A 20,287-nucleotide genomic window follows, 5' to 3' on the forward strand; every position below is an offset into this window, starting at 1 on the left:
ATTTGCAAAAGTACATTGCAGGGTTTGAAAAACATCATTATTGGCTGGATCCTGAGCCTCCCCACCAGGGCAAGTGTTGGTAAGTGGTGTAAACTTTCCATAACTCCACTGGAGTAGCTCTAACAGACAGCAGTGGCCATTCGTACCTGACTTAAGAGGATTGCTCCTGCTCTCACTAATTTAGAAGAGTGGTAGAGTTCTAGTACCCAAAACTAAAATTGTGCACACTTAAAATAGTACACATTCAGAAATGGATTCTGCTTCCCTCAGAAATACAGAGCAAAAAGACATCGAATTCAAAGTTTTGCAATTATTTTGCTTACTTTCTCAGTTATATACTAACTTGCCAAAATCAGGCAGCGAGAATGGATATTTAGGTGCTCAATTACGAGAAACAAGTTCCATGTTAGAGAGGAAATGCGCTTAAACTGCAGTCAAGAAAGAGTGTCTTTTATAGATTGACTCATGATTTTTATGGGGAATTGGCAAAGTTAACTAAAAATCATCATCCTAATCTTATTTGTTTGAAGGCATAAAATGAAAACTAAATTGAGATTCACGGATTTTTGACATTGCCTCTCAATCCTTCAGTCCTGCATTTCAGAAAACATAGAAGCAACATATTCTGCATTTTCTCAGACCTTTGTGAAAATAAGCAAAGTCAAAAAATTGTGTAGATGAGCAGATCAAAGCTGATGTAATTTTGCAACTATTAGCCTTTCTTACAAAGTGATAGGCACAAGGGGACATCTACTGCCAGAGAGTGGCACTGCGCTGAAGCCACAGGCATTCATGCAACAGTGCTGTGGGAAAGTAAAAACAACAGAGGTCATTATGCTTATCTTACACATTCTGTGCTGTATTCCTGGAAAAGTCTGGGGATTTTTTGGTGGGGTTTTGTTTTTTGTTTTTTTTTTTTTCTTGTGCTAAGAAAGGGAAGCAAGAATGCAAGAGGGGGAAGCTGGAAAACCAGCTGTCATTTCTTGATTCATTGACCTCAGAGCTGTAAGAAGGGCTTGCTTACCCACACACTTCAGCAACTAGTTCAGGTGATGCTTATTTTCTTTGGTACAGCTGTTGCAGTCCCTACAAATCTTAAAAAGCCCTTTCATTCGGCCAAACAAGGCACACTTCTAATGCTAGAAGGCCCCTCCACTGAAAATCTCTGCCTGTGAGTTAATAGAAGGATGAGAAGGAAATTAGTTTGAGTCCAACCTAGAGGTGGTCCTATCACAATTTAATTATTTTTAAAGCATTTGTGACTTGCATAGGGTTGAATAGCAGTCTTGATCCAGTTCCTATCAAACATATCAAGATAGAAAAAGTGCCAATACTGACAAACTTCTTATTCTCTATTCAGTGTGGAAAAAGATAAATTGTTCGAGTGGTTTCATATTGGGGCACACTGATACTTGACTGGAAAAACTATGTACTACTGATTCCTGAGTGCTGTTCTGTTTGTAGTTATATACCTTTCAGATGACAGGTATGTTAGTTTCCATATAGAAAATCTGTTCCTATATATCTATCATTAGACAACTACTTAAATTTTTTTCAGAAATACATTTCTCTTTCTTCATGGTGTTTACTCTTTGTCAGGGCTCAGAAAGTGCATTTTCTATCAGTGAGAGTATTCCTATTATTAAGAGCAATTAGCACAGCTAACCTGAAAGTCAGGAGGCAAAGAAGATACTGTAAAGAGAAAAAGCAGACATTGAAAGGAATTAGATTGCTCAGGCCTGCTCTAGGGATTCTTTCAAACATCTTCCAGCTTCCCAACCGAACGCTTTCAATGTATTCACTATTACGTTGTAAGAGTGTATACAGTAAAGCATTACATATGCTTTACTGATTCAAATATCCTGGCAGTTAGGAACTGGTTAAGTTCAGCTAGCTAAAGCAGTTATAGAGAAGGCTAACAATAACTGCACAGGTAAGGGATCAAAAAATTGTGGAAATGATACCAGTGCTCCAGACTGTATGTGGCTGGCTTTGGTTTAAAAAAAAATCCATTTTAGGATACCTCTTGCTAGATGTTGATGTTGTTAGATGACAGCTATGATTAAGTATATTTCCTGTCTAAGTGTAATGAGTCATGAAAAACAAAGAAGTCACATATGCCACAAAAAGCACTATCCATTGAGCTCAATACTGCTCAGAAACTGAACTGGATTCAAAATACACGCTGCATGCTTGGTGCCTTGCAGCAAGTACACAGAACATTGAAGTAATTGCATGTTTTTGGATTTCCACATGAAACTCACGGTATTGGGTTTTGATCTTTAACACCCTTACTGGCAGGGATAGGACCATCTCCCACCCACACAACATTGCAGTCGTACTCAAGAGGCACTTGAGGTGTGCTAGCCACCCACAGAGGCAACATTGCTGACTGGGTAATGTTTGTCAGGCTGAGGTCTGAATGAATTTCCCTTTTTTGGGCCAAAGCTCAGATAAGTTAACTTTCTACATATGCTACAAAAAACAAAACAAAACAAAGAAAACCCAAATCCCTTTGAAAATAAAACTCTTTACTGCACATTTCCTCCCTGGGGAAAGGATGAGAGTGCAAACAACATATGGCAGATGTTAGTCACGCTGTTTGAAAACCTTAGTAGAAGGAGCTCAGATATGGTGGTCATAGGTGCTGAATGAGAACACACATGGAAAAGAAAGGTTGTCTTCTCCAGGTGATTTTTGAGGGTACCCAAGGTGCTGAAAGGGAACGACTCGCTGACCTTTCAGAAGGGTTTTTTGCTAGGGCTGTAAGGAAATAGACTGTGTTAAAGTGGGTTTTCAACATGTAAAGAATAATTAGTTCATTACCTTTTTTCATTGTCCCAGTCACAGCAGTTGGCTCACAAACATTCATTAGGTATTTAATACATGTAGATTTAATATAAACTACAGAGGTCTCTTGGCTTCAGGGAGTTTTGGGGATTTTTTTTCAGGAGCAGAAGAGTTGGGAGGAATTTTTTGATATTTTTCCTTTTAGCACCACTGATCCACATTCTAGTCAAGAAACTAGTAAACATTTTCTTTGGGTGAGGAAAAGTGAAATTAAATTCCGGCTGCCAAATCTGATTTTTGGTAATGAAGTGGGGGCCAGCATGAAAGCCAAGCTATTATCTAATTCCTGGCCCAGTTTTCAGGGTTGGAAGGTCAAGATGGTTTTCCATTCTTATGAAACACACTTTATATTTTCTTATAAGACAGGAAACATGAATGTCCCAAAGCCATCATCTTTTATCCTTGATCAAAACTGCTGGTTATGTTGCACTGTCAAGGGTGACTTTTCAATAATACTTTAGAATTTAAGAAGAAGTAAATGAGGGAGGAAAACCAAGCCAGAAAGGATTAAATACTAACACCATCTCACTAGAAAAGTATCTTACCGGGATCTGACATACTGCCCTACATTCTTTCTGTGGCTAGTAATTGACTCCTGACTGTCCTGCTGGGAGGAATGTTATCTTAAGCATGAGGCCTTCCCACCCTCCTCTGGTATTCAGATGCTTTTTCTGCTTTTTGATTACCACCCCCCACCCCCCCAGGATTCATATGGATGTCTTATGAAGTATCTTGCTCCCAAAATAAAAGGTTAGTTTGCATATCTGTGTTGCAGCACAGTAATTCCTGTTCTCTTTGAGCTCACGCAAAACACTAGCTAAGAGTGCTTTGAGCAATTTCTGCAGTTAGCCATGCAGTAATGGGCTTCACCTCTGTTTTCTGAGCCCTTTGGAACTGCTGCAGTTGTATCTGACCCAATGCTTCCTACAAGCATCAGGTAGTATCAGAGCTAATCTCATTGCTATTGGAAACTACAGATGTGAAGCAATGGCTTTGTAATGTGATAGTTTGGGACTGGCCTAGCTGGGGCAAATCGTTCATGGCTGTACAAATGCTTTTGAGTAGTATCATGCAAAAGGGATGATATGAAGCAGTTATACCCCATTATGAGAGGGTGCAAGTAGAAATGGCTAGCTTTGCTTAAAAAAATGGAAGTATGGCTTTGTATAATTTGGGATTGAACTAGAGATTGTCTTACTTATAAGAGTGGATTATGAGATTTTTTTTCTCCTCAAATGCTTATTGTCTTTATGTACACAAATCAACCAGAATCAGGAAACAGCAGGTGCATCTATTTCCTGACAACCGTAACTGTCCTGGAACATCCAATTAGAAAATTTAATGAAGTCATCTGAACTATCTGTTTATTTTGTAGTACAGATTCCATAACAAATAAACTTCAATTTCTCTTAAGTAATTTACCTAAAAACATTTAACCTGACTGTCTCAGAAAATGTGATGGATGGTGCTTGCAGTTGTTACATGTTGTTTTTAAACACTTGTGTCTTGAATTTAATGTCAGTCCTGATATACATGCTTGTGGACTGACAGTTGAACTGGTATCCCTTGACATTTTAGCATGATCTTGAGCTGAGAAGAATTTGAATTTGGTATTGCAGATACTTTTTCCATGGCACAGAATAAAAATGTGGATAGAAATACAAACAGCAGCTTGTAGAGTATCTGCCTAAAGCATGTCTGAGCCAGAACAGCAAGGTGCCCTGTTCTCGCAGAGTGCACAGTTTGCTTCCACGGACACTGGTTTCCCACAGCTACTTTTTTTTTCTGTACATAAAACCAAATACCTTTGTCAATGATTCTCACAGAACTTTGATTCCCTCCATACAGCAACCTGGTCATAGTAGGAATCTGCCAATACTGCAAAATACAAGGAACAAGAAGCTTCATAAAAACACAAAACAACCTCACTGCCTCCTCACAGTCCCCCAGCAGGACTGTCCCCCACACAGTGCCAGCCCAGAGCATTTTTGCTGGTTAGGCAGCTGCTGCACTGTGACTGCTGCTATTATGCAGACCAGCCTGTCTGTCTCCCACACTCTGTTAATTATATTCAGCTGTTGTCTCATTGCTCCCTGAGATTGCTAGCTGTTTGGGGCAAGGATCAGCTATTTCTTAGATAGGGCTGTTGCCTAGTTACAGTATAAGGAGAGCTAATGCACAACCAGAAACTATTGTGTGCTCTCGCAGTGCAAAAACGTAGTGGGTGAGGGAGAGTGCTAAAGGATTAGCTATTTATAGGTGTTCTGGACCACCCTGCAAGCACACAGGTTATGTAGCTTCATGCATTCACACATCTGAAGAAGCATCTTTTTGAAAATCTAGGGTCAGGTCTTCAACTGGTGTAAACCTTTCACTGCAGTGCCTTGAAAGACAGCTTACAAAAGTTGTGGGTCTGCCTTACCTTCCCACATTTGAGGGTTGACAATTAAGAAAGTCAGTGTACTCTAAGAAGGCTCTGTTTCTCATTAAGGCCAACCTCATTTTGTGTGTTAACCCACTCTTTTTCCACTCTTCTTAATCTTTTTCTTTTTCTGAGTGTGAAATGAGAAATCCACCAAAAATCATACACATACATCAATATAAGGAGAACTCCAAATATTTCTTCTTAAGGCAGTCACTCTCATAGAACTCAACTTTATCATGTCAATATGCTCTCAAATTTCAGGTACATTGGAGATTATAGCAGAACTGGTTATCACCCTCATCTCTGCCCTCAGCTGAAAATGCACATGCAACTGGTGCTGAACTTCTGCATATTATAATGCCAGTTTGGGTAGCCTTATATCCTGGGCTGGAAATGGGCAGTTCAATTCTCGACCCATGTATATATTTCAACCAAGTACTAACATATGGGAGTCATGGCCAATTTAGCTATCATAGTTTAATTTCCCAGTGTTTGTGAGGAAACACCCATTTATCTGTGAATTACGAAACTGAAGAACCAAGCAGCTGAATAGCTAGAAAGGGTTGTGCGACTCAGGCTGATCTCTGAACCCAAGCATGATTTTGAAAGCTAATAATAAGGCTTACAGGACTCCAAAGTGAAATGCCTAAGCTCTGTAAATTCTATTGTACAATATTTCTTCCTAGTCTTTCTACCATGAAGCCTCTGCTTAATTCCATTAACATCTTCCACATATGTGAGTAAAAACAAATAGTCACTTTGAGTTTTTCTTACACTTCCTTGTCAGTAAGTGCTGCCAACTTAATATGCTGTGTTTGAAGAATTTTAAGCCCTACAAACGACAAAACATTTAAAGACTTACGCAATGAAAGATGTAACAGGGAAATGATTAAAATGATCTAACTGCAGTGCTATCACCTATTTCTATGGTTACTTTTAGCTAAAAGGGAAATAAATGTTACTGACGAGTAACAACGTGCATGTGCATTGGGAGTTGACATTCCAGCCTTGCAAGCTTGCTAGCTTGCTGATTTGAACCTGATAAAACTCCACATGGTTCACGACAGCAATAAATGAGCTCCTTTTTGTTAAGGTCCTTTTTGTGATTAGCCAGTCTACCTCAAACATATTTCAAGTAAGTGAAGTCTATATTACAAGAGATCTTTCCTCTACTCACAGGGAGACGAACTAGAATCACTAGTAGATCTGAACAGTTACCTACTCTTAGTTTCAGTTGCTCAAATTCTGATTTCCTTAAACTGTTTTATTCCCTTATTACCCACTCTTGCAAAACAGTGCTCAATTTACTTCATCAGGATTAAGTAAGAATTTTTCTATGAAATTATTTTGATCAAATTGCTGTGGTAAGCTTTTGCCACTAGAGAGCAGATTTGCACTACAGAGTAGTATATGCTCACCAAGACATGTTAAAGGGCTGGGAATAGCATCCTGAAAATAGTACCTGTCAAATACGATCACTTCGTACTACGTGTGTATGACAGTTCTTTGTTGGTCCCAAATGGGCTTTGGGTCCTGATTATTGTAAAGTGCTTCTTTCAGAAACTGTAATGATTAAACAATGTAAGTATTTGAGGACTTCAGTGGAACTTTCCAACTCTCTTCATATTAACCTAAAATTCAGGAAAAATCAGAACATTCAGAAGAAATAAGCTTGATCCTTTTTTAACATACCTCCCTGGTTAATGCTGTATGAACTAATAGAGCATGATTAGTTTATGACTAATTCCTAAAAGATATTTCACTTCCTTAAATCAACCTTCCTTTACTTCGACCTTCCATTAAGTTGTGTTTAGCAGCAACCTGAAAACACCCCCTGGCTAGTGAGGCACTGGGATGCAGAAAGGTTGTGTGTTGGAGTTTGTGTTTGCTTTTAGTTGTTCTCGGGAAAAGCAGTACTCCAAGTCCATAGTTCCCCAGGATTATTTTTAGCTGTGATAAGTCTCTGAACTGATTCACAGGCCCATGGCACACGAGTTCCCGCAGCACAGCTGAACAGATGGCACAGTGTGGCGGAGGGGCAGGTGCTCTCTACGCCAGCATCACTCAGGCTGTAGTTGCCCAGTTCAAAGTGGTCGGTGTGGCCAGTACCACAATAGTTAACACTCTGGCAGAGTGCAGTAGCCTAACTTGATTGCTTAGATCCCTCTTTTCTAGCAATGTCCCTTTTAAACTGCATATGTATAGGGAGGGATTATTTTAAACATGTAGTACATGAGCTTCACATGCAGTTTGTTATCTTGGGCAGGAGCACAGCTCATAACATCCTATGCTCAAGCACTACAGAATATTTTTCACATCCTTAAAAGAACTCCAACAGTGAAGTTTTCTTCTCTTCCTGTTTCTTCACTGGGTTCTGTCCGCTCAAACACGCAAACCTCTGATAAAGATAGAATTGTAGCTCTGAAGATTTAAAAGAAATCCGTATCTCAGAGAATATTTTAAATCTCTCGTGTATCTCAGCTGGCATGACCTTGTGGATTCTAAGGAGCACACAGAGGGTCTAGCCTGTATTTCAGTTGTGTAGCTGTTTCTGTAATGTGTAGCATGCATAGTAAAAGCTGTGAAAATCTAAAGTTTAAACATTAGTCACCTGTGAGTTACGCAGGCAGGGGATGAGGAGAAGCTCTCGTTTCACTTAATCTTATTAAGCTTAAAAATGGATGAATGTGTTCTTGCACATTCTTGCCCATACGCTTATTCTGTGTTTTGGCTGAGGCTACCATGGGAAGCATCAAATTATATTGAGATGGTATGTGTAATACATGACAGGGAAAAAAATTCTAGTGCATGTCCTGGGAAGCCTGCAAGTATAAAAGCTTATATGACTCAAATATTCTCTTATGCTTCTGTACAGCATCCATATTCCCAGACATACCATTGCTACTCTTGCCTTTGTGGTATCAACTTGTTACTGGAGAACAGGAAAGCTGGGAACAAAAGGCACATCTCTGCTGCCAAGGAAGATGCAATTCAGTGGCTGCTATACGATAAATAGCAATTGTATCAATGCCATTTAAAAATCATAGTGTTTACATGATGTCTTAATAGCATTTTAAGCAGGGTTGAAGCTTACCATAAGTAATGGAGCAGATTGTTGAGATGCAACTCTCTTCAGCAGTTCAGAAAGGAAGCAACAAAAAAACATCTGATGTGGCTCAGCCTTGTCTTATGAGGTGCAACTTCTCAAAGGGTTCTTGATGTCTCATTTGCGTTCTTCCTAAACCATCAAAAAATATCTTGGCTTTGTTGTTCCATTTGACTTGCTCCCCTAGTTGTCCTTTGTAAAACACCTTAGAAGTTGAGCCTAGCAGGTATCATTGGCCTTATCTAGCAATTCCTCCACCTGTGATTGGGATCTGATTCTCCTAGCACCAGCACCATCCCCTCACAGTTACAACCCCTGCTGTCACCAAGGGCTTGGTGGGGAGGTGAGCTCGCCTTTCCAAAGCTGCCAGCAGCGTTAGTGGAGCAGCTTGGATGCTGGCTGTTCATATTCCTGTTAAGGAACCACATCGTTATAAGCTTCTAAAGGAAGGAGACAAGCTTCAGCAAACTTTATGACTATTTATGCATTACATAGTTATGTTAGGATCCTCAACTGGATTTAGATGGTGTGGTTTAAGATATTATCACTTCAGTTACTTGCCATGTATATAGCTGTTAGTGCAAGGATGGCAGAAGGGACTGACAGTTTGCATTAATCTTGTGCCAGAGCTTATCAGCTGGCCCTAAGTGTAGCTAAATCATCGGAAACCAGTTGTTGTCCTGAAATACTTATGACAGCACAAAAGCGTGTGTGGAGTAGGCCAAAATGGTTCTTTAACAAATTAGCATTTGCTTGTGCCCCAATTAAATCAGTGCTGCGGTGCTGAGTAGGCAGCATGTTACTGGGCTTAACTATGGTTGCTATACATGCAACTACCGTTTCCTCCCCCTTTTCACATTAGTCACGAGAAAGCTGGACTAAGAAGGCCAGCATGCTCTGATTAGAGGCTATGTAACTGGAATTCTCTTTATGGCTGTACCACCAACACAGTGGGAAATTCTGATTTCTCATATTACAGTAGAAAAAGGAAGCAAAACATAACTTCCTCCAGTCTTACACCATCAAGCTGAGTTTTCTAATATTTGCACATTACAGAACTTAATATGCTAAGCTTTGTGATTATCTTCTGGTGACATGATACAGCAATCTTTTTAAAGGCTTCAAGAAGTCAGAAGACATTTCCTACCAGTTGGTGGGGGAAATGTCAGCCTAGATTAACTGACCATTTAAAGATATGCACCTGTACATCTTGGACAAAGGTAGGTTTGTTATGCAAAGTGACACCAACTACTGAAATCCGGCAGTTCATGGCAAGTGAACTGGTCCCCTCAGTAAGCTCTGAAGCAAGCTGGAGCTCTCTTTGCTCTTCCTTTCACTCCGTTTGACACTTCTATCTGTCAGCCTCAGCGGAGCTTTCCTTCTGAGTCGAGCTTCAAATGGAAATGCCAAGCTCAGACACCCACAGATTCTGGAAAAATAGATCTGTAACCAGTCTGAAACTTCTGCTCTCACAGGAAAGTGTGATTTCTTTCTGTAATGTCAACTCTCACTATCCAGAAAGATCTTTGTGATTCAGGGAAAAAATAGTTGGGGTTATTTTAAACTTTTGAATGTTAATCAAGAACTATCATTTGGTGACCTAGTTCCAGCTGAAAACTGCCTGGAAGGATTTCTGATTCTTTCTAGCATTCCTATTTTTGCAGCACTTGGTTGCTTACGTGCAAGGAATTTCAAGGAATTTGACATAGTGTTGGCTTTGTGCTCCTGTCCTAGGACATATGGTTACACAGCATGAAACAGTATCCTATGGGCCTCCTGATACAGCAGTTAAAGAAGGATAACCCTGATTTTCTTCATAGAGCAATAGTTTTTAAGAATACCCTCAAACAGTAGCTAGTATTAGGATAACGAGGATCTTGAGGCATTTCTACTGTTAAAACGCCAAACTGCGAAAGCATATCGGCCACGCAATATATTTATATATAACCAGTTGGAACAGATTAACTAGGAAAAATATGTCGGAGATGATAAAATTTAATCAGAACTTTACTTTATATGATTTATGCAAATTCACTGTAGTGGTAGAAAGTTGTTAACTGGGTATATTTCTTAAATCAAGGAAGAATCCAGGAAAAGCTTCAGTAAGGAACCTAGCCTTTCTTGTCCCTCCCAAGGGCCGTCAGCCTTCAAGCCCAGGGAATAAGGATGCATGTCGGCATACTTCTAGTGCAGGTACCTTGTTACAGCACTGGTCATGTGATTTTTTTCTACCGTTTGTTGATGCTAGATAGAAAAAGGCCTGTCACATATGTAACACTGCTTTTAATTCCCGTGTGGCAGTCAAGGCGTTAGCCTGAGACTTGAGAGCTCAAGGTTTGATTCACGGCACAGCTACATACTTCTTGTAGGTAGGGCAAAGTTTTACCGCACAGGGTAATATGACTGTGAGGAGCTCACATGCCAAAGCAGCAGCATAGATATTTAACATGGAACATGTAATTTAAATATCTGCATAGAAGAGCTTGTACAGGAAAGACCATTTTTCTGTCTTTACATAATAGATGCTTATGGACATTGAAATAGGACCACCTGCATTAAGTGAGAGAAGTGGAAAAACCCACATTTTTCCGCAAACTTTCTTAGCATTAAGGGAATATAAAAAGAAAATAGTAGCTGAGACAGTTTTGTTTATCTGACCTACTAACACATTTTTGCAACATTTTTCAAAGATTAACAGCAGGATTTCTAGAAAATACCCCAAAATGTTTCCGTTGCAGGACAAATTCAAATAAAGTCAGATAAATAATATTACCTGCCACTGCTGGCAACTATATTCCTAGCACACTTTCATTCACACTGTTTTGGTATTCCCCCCCACCCCATTTCTGTGAGCTTAAAACTATATCCAGTTTTCCTTGAAAATAGAATTTAGGCCGTTGTTTTGTTTTCTACCTTAGACTTAAAAAATTGCATAGCATTGAAGCTATTAGGTACCTTGCACAAAGCTAGTGAACTGCTTGGAAGTTGTGGCCTTTTGCTTTTGAAGCTAATAGAAGACTTTTTATTAAATTGATAAGACATTTAAAAAGCACTGTGAACTTCCTTTCAAACACTTCCAGTGTAATGTCTATATAACCTGTTTGCTCCATTCGTCACTTGTTAAACACATAATTTACAGTACTTAGTATTGTATAATGGTGGTTTTTAAAAGAAATTCATTAGATTTTTAGATGCACAGCAAGAGCGATTACATGAAACAAAAAGTCTTGTGCCTACTGGGTTTCAGTCATGACTTTAAAGGTTGAAAAAGGTTTCTTTTTCCCTCTCCTCTCTTACCTAAGCATGTCCCAGGGCCAGCTCTGCTTTGCCTTACTTTAGTAACTGGTTCCAGAAGAGACCATTGGCAAAGGGCAAATCCTATACAGATGCTTGGGGAAAGGTCACTGTAAATTTGCTTTTAGGCCCCTGTAAAAAGCCTGGCCCTAATGGACAGTTATTGCTTTTGATTTACACTTACGCAGTATTAATGATGTATGATGACAATTCATTTACACAGATCTAGGAAAAAGGAAAGAGTTCCCCATTTTCTTAATAATGAGCTCACTTGCTAGGATATTTCAGACCTCCAGTTCATCTCGGAGAATGCCTGGCTAGGTGCTCTGGCCCATTACTGCATCTAAAGCAAGCCTTAAACATCATTGGCACTAAAACCCAGTGCCGTCTCCATTAGAGTGTAGTGTGAGTGAAAAGGTGACCTCATTTGGATGCTTCTACCCTTAGGGCACAGGGAACTTTAAAACTAGAACATGCATTCAGAAAATGCACCAGTCCAAACAGCTCAGGTGCTGTTGAGGTGAACGGGGAAGCCTGGCTTGGTACGCCTGCTCTGAGAATATTCAGTGCATGATGTTGGGGGCTTACAGCAAAATGCAGGGTCAGCCCACCTCAGTGCAGAAGTGGCTTCTACCCTGCAAATAGTGGGGTCTGTCCCTACCAGAACTTTCTAATCCTCAGAAAAACCCTTCCTAGTCTTACTTTCCCCATCCTGTGCTAAGCACAGACAGGGCACATGCAAAACCCAGCACTGCAACGCACCCTGACAGGGAGGACACACGAAACCAGGACACACACCGTAGCTGCCAGTGAGGAAAATGATTCCCACTGTCTAAAAAGCAGGTGAGTTGCTCTGGGATGTGATGCCTGCTGCTGCTGGAATAGGGTACTAGTGAAAGCACTCATCAAAAAGAGATTCAGGATCAGATCCATCTCTCTAACTCCCAGAAAATCAAAATAACCAGGACGAGACTTTTGGGTGTACTGGAGACGGTATTCCTCTTCCCCCTTGCCTGTTGCTGAGCAAGGGGAAAAATTATTTTATGAAGCCAAAAGATAGCACAAGGAGGGTCATGAGCATTGTCTAATGCTGGGTGTAGGAAGTCCTGGATTAGGATTCACATTTCTGGGTTTTGTTTTGTTAGAAGTGTCTGGTCCAAAATCAGATTTTAACGTTAAATTAGGCTCTAAAACCCTTTTGAAAGACAGAGTGAGCTTGAAGACATTCTGGACCCTTGATGCTCATCAGACAAAATAAGAATTGATTAGTTTTGGTTGCCATCCTCGCTTTTAGTAGCTTATCAGCGATTACAGAAAAGACTAACGGAAAGTAGGAACATCATTGCATCCTTTACCACCCTATTCCTTTGAGAAACTATCAAAAGTGTGGTTTTACTGTGTTGTTAACTTGAAGGACCTCCTCCTTTCTTGGGTGCCAAATACATGTGTTTTGTTTGGCAGCCTTCCATCCTATGTTGGTTTTGAAAGGATACTAAGCCGAAGTTGAATCTTGTCTTGCAGCAGCAATTAATTAGCCTCCGTCCCTCTGAGATTTTGATTAAAAACTGTGGATAAGTGTTACCTGTGTCCATTTTCACAAACAGTTGTTACATAGAGTTGACAAAATATTCCAGAGTACTGTGAAATCTCAAAATTCCTAGTAAAACACACACCATCTCACTCTTGAACGCCTTGTGTTCAGCTTGTACTGGTGAGTCAAACTCTTCTCCTACACAGAATGAGGTCAGAATTATTAGCTAAACCACACACGTCCTTTCCCACCAGGCAATGCATAGTATTGTAAATACTGTGTAGCACACAATCCGCAGCCTAAAGGACTGCAAAGAGCAAGGCTGGCTGCTCTTGCATGTATTTGATTCCCTATACATCTTAGCCAAACCACATGAAATGCTGGGTTAAATGGCTACATCGAGTTATTCCCAAATTCTGTCACTGTTATGTTATAACCCTGCCTCAAAGACAACTCAGCATTTTTAATGCTGAGATATTTCCCTAAATTGCAACTTAGCTGTAGAAAGTGACATAGGCTACCCAGAAATTATGGTGGGAGGCAGGAGAGGCCATGCAGCTACTGAGCTCATCCATGTTCCTCTTTTTTTTTTTTTTTTTTTGGTCTTTTTTTGTGAATACCCAAGCAAAACGTTGGTTATTTTAATTGACAATATACAAACCTGACTCTGGTGACTTGAGGCTTCCCCTTCTCTTAAAAACTGAGGTCCATGGCCTCAGAAGGGTTCTGTCAGCTGCAGTGGAGCCATTCCACATAAGCAGTGTTTTAATAGATGGGAAGCTGGCCTGCTGCCTGCTTGCCTTTTTTCTTTCTTTTTTTTTTTTTAACTGTAGTATTTGTGGTAAAGTGTAAACAAAGTGAGAGAATTCTTGCCCAAGTGGAATAGTTTTAGTTGCCTGGTGCAAATGTATAAAAAAAGATGGAAGTAATGGGATGTATTTTTGCCTCAGTTAGAACACTTCAGTGCTGCTGACTGATGCAACAGAAGGACAAATTGGTCCAAAATACATTAAATTCTTCCAAGAATAGGTTTTATTCAAGGACTTGATTGGGTCAATCCTTATATTTGTGCTCCCTCTCCCTGAAAAAATCTCTCAACACATTCACATAGACTTCATAGGCAGGCAGCTACCTCATGAAGATTTAACAATGTTAACATTAAGACTGGGCATCTTCTTTATAAAAGAAGATCTGTTAAACTGTCTACTAACTCTGATGCAAAAATTAATGCATGGAATTTTTATGGCTTGTGCTTATGTAGGCTGCCAGGTTACACGTCTATAAAGGTCCTTTCTGAATCTGTGAATCAGTCATCATTACAAAATTAGCTAATTCTTTTTAGAGCAATGGGGAACCTCATTAAATTTGCAGGCCTGGCAGGATGTTAGTTACATAATTTATGCAGGCAGTGGGTTTAAAAAATACCTATGCTAATGCGCCCCTTTTTTCAGGTCCATGGACTTAATTTGCATAGAAGTGAAACTGTCATTTAATGATGGTATAAGAAACTGTCAGTGCTCACCTTAGGTGCTCAAATTTTATGCACATTTTACATGTGCGTTCAGTTTGTATGTAGAGCCATAGTATAATTCTTCATACAAATGACCAATATTGATAATTTCAATGCAATGACAGCATTGAGATACGAACTGTACAATTACACAGGTATGTTGTAAAAAAACACCATATCATTATTTTGCAGTATTATGGAGCAATTAAAAACAGCTATGGGGGGTTGAACCACATTATCCTATATTTTCTTCCATCCATGCCTCATTTACTAGCTGGGTTTGCGTGACTTCCCCTCCCCGCAATTATACACAGAATTGTTATACCGATATCAGATTCATGTCTTTGAGATTTTTTCCTCCCTTTTTAATCATAATATTCAGTTTTTATGGATTCAACATTTTCATCATTACGCTTTCAACTTAACCAGGGAATAGCATTTAAACCAGTGTTCAGTTTTTACACTGCTCTTAGATTTCTTGTGTCTAATTCTCACCTGAAAATATAGAAAGCCTAGCTGACAATGTATGTTGTCTGATAGCTACAAAGATTAAAATAAAATTTTTAGATCTTTGATTCAAAACTATTTCTGGTTTGTAAAAACCTATGTGCATCTTGTGGTTCCCCAAAGTCCTAGATGCTAACTTCTTTCCACTGGTGAACATTACAGAAGATGTAGTCTGATTATGTAAAAGGCTTGGCTTTTCTTTTCCTCTTGAATAACATGCTAAAAAATAGCCTAATAGCATTTTCAGTAGTGATCTCATGTTCAATCTTTAACACCAACAAAGAAAATGCATGGTGTGTGCCTCTACTCCCATATATTTATACTTTTTGACATTTTAAGTATACATTTCATCACAGAACTATAATATGCAGGAAATGATGCATAAACATTGTAAAATGTCAAATCTTTGAACCTATCTCTCTAATACGGTGTGAAAGTATTCCACCTTTGTTGCAAGACTCGTGTGGAATGTTTTCTCCCCGGTATTAATAGCTTCAACAGTGAAAGCTGGGAGTCTGGCTTCCGACTGTATTTTAAGTTATTTCCAGTAAAACTGTTCATAAACTGCTTACTTTCAATAGAAAATAATAGGTTCATATTCGCAGCATTCTGTAGATCTGATACAGATCTCCTGTTACTTTACAGCAGCCTCTTCTTCCAGAAACTTAAGGTGAGAGTTTATTTTACTTTGTATATATGCCAGTGAAAGGAGAATTAAAAGAGCGATGTTCCTCTCCAGATCTCAACCTGGGAGTCCTGCAGGCTTTCACCCTAACACTTAAGCCTTCAATATTTTGCAGCATTTTGTGCTCATGAGCTCAGCTGGGCCAATTTTACTTAGATTTTCCTTTTCTCTTCACTTTGCTTTTTCTACAAGTCTCTTTAGGCTTCCCAGGAGTAAATCAGGGCAGTTAGCTACTGTCTTCTCTAGCTAAGAAACATGCAGGAAAAAGCAATTTCTACTGCTGCTTTCATATCATGTCTACTTATTCATCCCTGCCATGCAATCCAGGAATAAGCGTCAATTAAAACCTGCAAATGTCCAGCCTCAACGAAAAGTAAGGGATTAGCACTTGTGGAGGTTACATCATGCATTCCCCAACTTCAGATACTTAATACAAACTGTATTCTGTGTGCAGCCCTGAACTCGTCTCCTTCACCTTTCCTTCACTTGATGCTAAGACTGCACCAACTGATGTTGCCAAGTTTGGAAACCATTTTAATACTTTGGATTCAAAAGATAAATGATTTCACTGGCAGTTTCATACTCTGCTTAGCACACAAGGAAGCTTGAAGAGTAGAAAAAGGAAAGAGGGCATAGGAAGTCCTGATCGAACTAAAACCACTTTAAAGTTACTACATAGTGAAACCAGCAGGCAAGAAATGGCTCCCTCCTGAACCTGCCTGTGGCAAGAAAATCCCTGGTGGGAATTCAGGTCTTTCTTCTGCCTCTGCCCCCTGCCATTCTGCTTGCTGGTGGGAAAACAACTTTGTTGCTCTGAAGAAGAATCAGCTTAAAAACCTCGAAAGATGACCACACTATATCAGGTAATCCGCTACGTACAACAAAAGTCCCCCGCGCCTCTCTCACGTAATGCAGTTTCCACCAAATATCAGACAATCTTGAGGTGTCAGTGTACACAGTTTGTAAAACCCCCTTAACTTGCAAATATAAACTGGCCGTTCACATTGATGTGTCACCTTTTAATAGACTGAAGCTCCTCTTTGACACTGGACAACTGGACTGGCTTCTTGGCTTCTGTTTTGCATATAAGGAATCAGACAAGGAAAATATTGAAGTATAATGCTAGATTTTTACAGTTCAATCTAAAGGTTCTTGTTTTAGAGGCAATCCTCAGGATCACGTGAGCTGGTGCTCCACTGCAAAAGAAAGCAGATTAGCATCCTGTGGAAAAAAATAACCTGCTTTCCAGCTTCCTCAGTCAAATCAGGAGAAAGAATCTTTACAAAGAATGATTTTGTTACTACAAACTCTCATAAATGAAAATTGAAGCAGTAGGGGTTGATGGCTTCATATGCTCATTTTTTAAGTGGAAAAATACTGCATTCTCCCTAAATACAAAGCTGTGAACCTAGTGCCTGTATTGATGTTTAAGCAACATGGGTGGGAACGAGGCCAGGATTTTGGTTTCGTGCACTGTATATAGTATATAATGACAAAAATGGAGAATGTTTCCATTCTTGGCAAAGCACGTCCACTTTGTGTGATGAAGCACAGAGCTTCAGATTCCCTTTGAATGAGCTTAGGTCTTACAACCAGAAATTAATCTCATACAAGTGTTATATGGATTACTTTCAATAAACACTTTAACACAATTTGACAGAAAGTCAATTAAACTATAATAAGCCTTTGTCTGCAGAGAGTGACTTTCTGGGAGACTGTGCATATAAAATATCTTTAAGCTCATCTGTGCATGGGACTGTGAATCAGAAAAGAAATTCCCAGCCACCGAAAGGCTGGACTCCTAAATCTCATACACAGATACTCTGTTCAAGTGGCTGTTGTAACAGAAGAATTGATAGAAGTCAGACCCAGCAAGTGGGCTGTGAGCTGTCTCTACCAAAAGATGCAGTAAAGAAAAGGGGAGAAGCACGGGAGAAGGCATATACAAGAGAAAATCTATAGTATCACACCTGAAGCAGTAGAGTACTACTGACTCGAAACTATTCCTGAAGAATGTGGTTTTAATTTGAGGTCACTTCCTAGGAAAGATCATACTATCTAAGGGAAGAGGCTTCCCGTCTATACAAATGCACTTTCCCTATAGTTCATCCACCCCTATTTAAATGAAATACATGTTAATATAACTCAGGCAAAGGTACATGTCCTTGATTAGTCTGCTTAAACATCAGCTGCAGCTGTGGTGTGGTTCATCCTCTCAGCCAGTTATCTTTGATATCTCCTCCATTCCTGAGCAGGGTGTTAGTCCAACCTGTGAATCAGTAGACAGATGTAATTTAAAAATAGGTGTTGGATATTTGTAAATGTCAAAATGAAGTGAAGTATCTGAAGAGTGCTGGCATCACATTCCTAACCCAGAGTTACCTTCTTTATAACTGCTTCAAAAATCACCAAGGACTGATGGATTTAACCTCTTGGGGCAGGAAGGGGGAGGCAAAGGAGAAGAATCTTTTCTTGGCATACATCCTTCACAGAGCCCCAACGCTATAACCTCGCTGGTCCCATGTAAACTGCTTGCGGGGATTGGGGATGCAGAAAAGCAATATGTGACCAGTCTAAGACTTGGGAAGAGGAAGAGCAATCTGTGTTAGCCTCCTCCTGGACTGCCATAGGGCAACAAATACAGGGAACTGCTCTGCCCATTAGCAGAGGGAGAGAAGACAAACATAACTCTCAGTTTCCTCATAACGACAAATCTCAAACGTGCATTCCTCGTCTTGTTGATTCGGTCTCTAGAATAATACATCTCTGTTTACTTTGGCTCCGAGTTGTGCTACACAATAAGCTAAGACTGTGCTAAATGAATTCCATCATGAAGGAGAGTAAACACTTGTCATTGTAAAAGCAAAGCAATTTTTTTAAACATAATGCTCGCCTTCTCAGAAAAAAGATTTCTCAGGTCTTACATTGCAGTTCCTTGGAAATAGCAGGACTGTCTGAGAATTTGGAAAGACAGTTTTAGAGCTAGGTTTTGCCTCAGTCATTAGCTAAGCAATAAAAAAAGCTAAGTGCACTTCATGGTGGTTATTTCAAGAAATATTGCAATTCATTCCTGAAGCAAAAGGCAGAAGGACAAATAGCTTGAACCACCTGAGAGGGGTAAGAACCTGTGAGAAATTAGCTGCCTGCAGTTTTTGCTGCCCCTTTTGGACAAGGGAGGTTTTACTAGAGAGTTGACTCCTAGTCTTACTGACTGCAATAGATGTGAAGCTTACTTGAATCTTGCTCTGCATTATTGATACTTGTAGCTGAATCCTGGAAGGCTGTCAAAGGGTTAGTTAAGCTGTTTCTCCTTTCCTTCCTCATGCAGAAATTTTAAACCAAACCTTATAGTCACATGTTTACACACGTGTGAGATGTGGTTCAATTATATCTTCAAATCTTTCCCATCCTAAATGGTCATACCAGCTTTCCTCTCCCAGGTGCCTCTCACCCTGTAACAACATGCAGCATCCTCATTTTCCAACAGCCCAACTGTTCTCATTGCCTTTGCTCATTCGCAGTGACAGTTTTATGGACTTACTGCCAATTAGTGATATCTGTTGTTGCCTGAATTATTACTCTCTGGTACTCTGCTTCCATGTACTTCTTATTTCCTAATGGAAGTGCTGTAAAAGTCACCAGCAGCTGGACCAAGGAAGTAAAGGATAGAATTTGGCAGGTGAAGTGTTTATGGAAAGTAACTCTGGATAATAAGGACAAGTGATGGGCATAAAGGCCCTATTTGAAGGGTTTTGTGCTTGCTTCTACCACAGCTAGTTCATTTTTGGAAAAAAATACATTTGGTTCTTCAAGATCATTCACTAACAACTACACTTTCTCCAGCTGGTTGGCTTTGAAGAGATCCCATTTTATCCTTTCTGTCTGATCTCCAGGAACAGAGATCCTGAATGCGGCAGGGTAAGAATACACAAAGTACAACAAGGTTTGGATGTTGTTTGAATATTTGACTAAGAGCCATAGCTGTCTGTTTGGTTCAGATGAGCCACCTGGCCAGACAGCCCTTGAGACTGTTAAGCTTTCTCAGGAGGATACCTGTTCAAAACTTTGCACACAGATGCTAGTTGGCTACATACACAGTCACTTAGCCATTTCTACTTGTATCCAGATTTCCTAAACTATTTAATAACTACGTATCAAATGCACTGGAATTTCAATTTTTCATGTTTAGTAATATGAACATGCCTCAACATGACTCATGTTGTTCATTGTCTTTATAAAAAGTGGTTGCTGTCAGCCAAATGGAAAGATTCAAGCAGTCAAACTTTTAGAGGTAGCTTTATTCTACTTAAACACTAGTCTATAACTTTTTTTTCCCCTTCTTTTATTTAAGAGCTACTTTCTCCAAGCACATGGTTTGT

The 20,287-nt window shown here is 39.7% G+C and overlaps 1 long non-coding RNA gene across 1 annotated transcript in view; it reads right to left on the reverse strand.

Moving 5' to 3' along the window:
• Window positions 1-4,241: 4,241 nt before the first annotated feature.
• LOC135324236 (uncharacterized) overlaps window positions 4,242-20,287 on the reverse strand; it is a 37,353-nt gene continuing 21,307 nt past the window's right edge. The window contains exons 2-3 of the long non-coding RNA XR_010385604.1: window positions 8,370-8,513; window positions 4,242-4,728 (exon numbers count right to left, since the gene is read on the reverse strand). This is a non-coding gene — a long non-coding RNA (uncharacterized LOC135324236). The remainder of the gene's footprint in view (window positions 4,729-8,369; window positions 8,514-20,287) is intronic.

This window comes from Dromaius novaehollandiae, chromosome W, assembly GCF_036370855.1.
Source record: "Dromaius novaehollandiae isolate bDroNov1 chromosome W, bDroNov1.hap1, whole genome shotgun sequence".
Lineage (NCBI taxonomy): Eukaryota > Metazoa > Chordata > Aves > Casuariiformes > Dromaiidae > Dromaius > Dromaius novaehollandiae.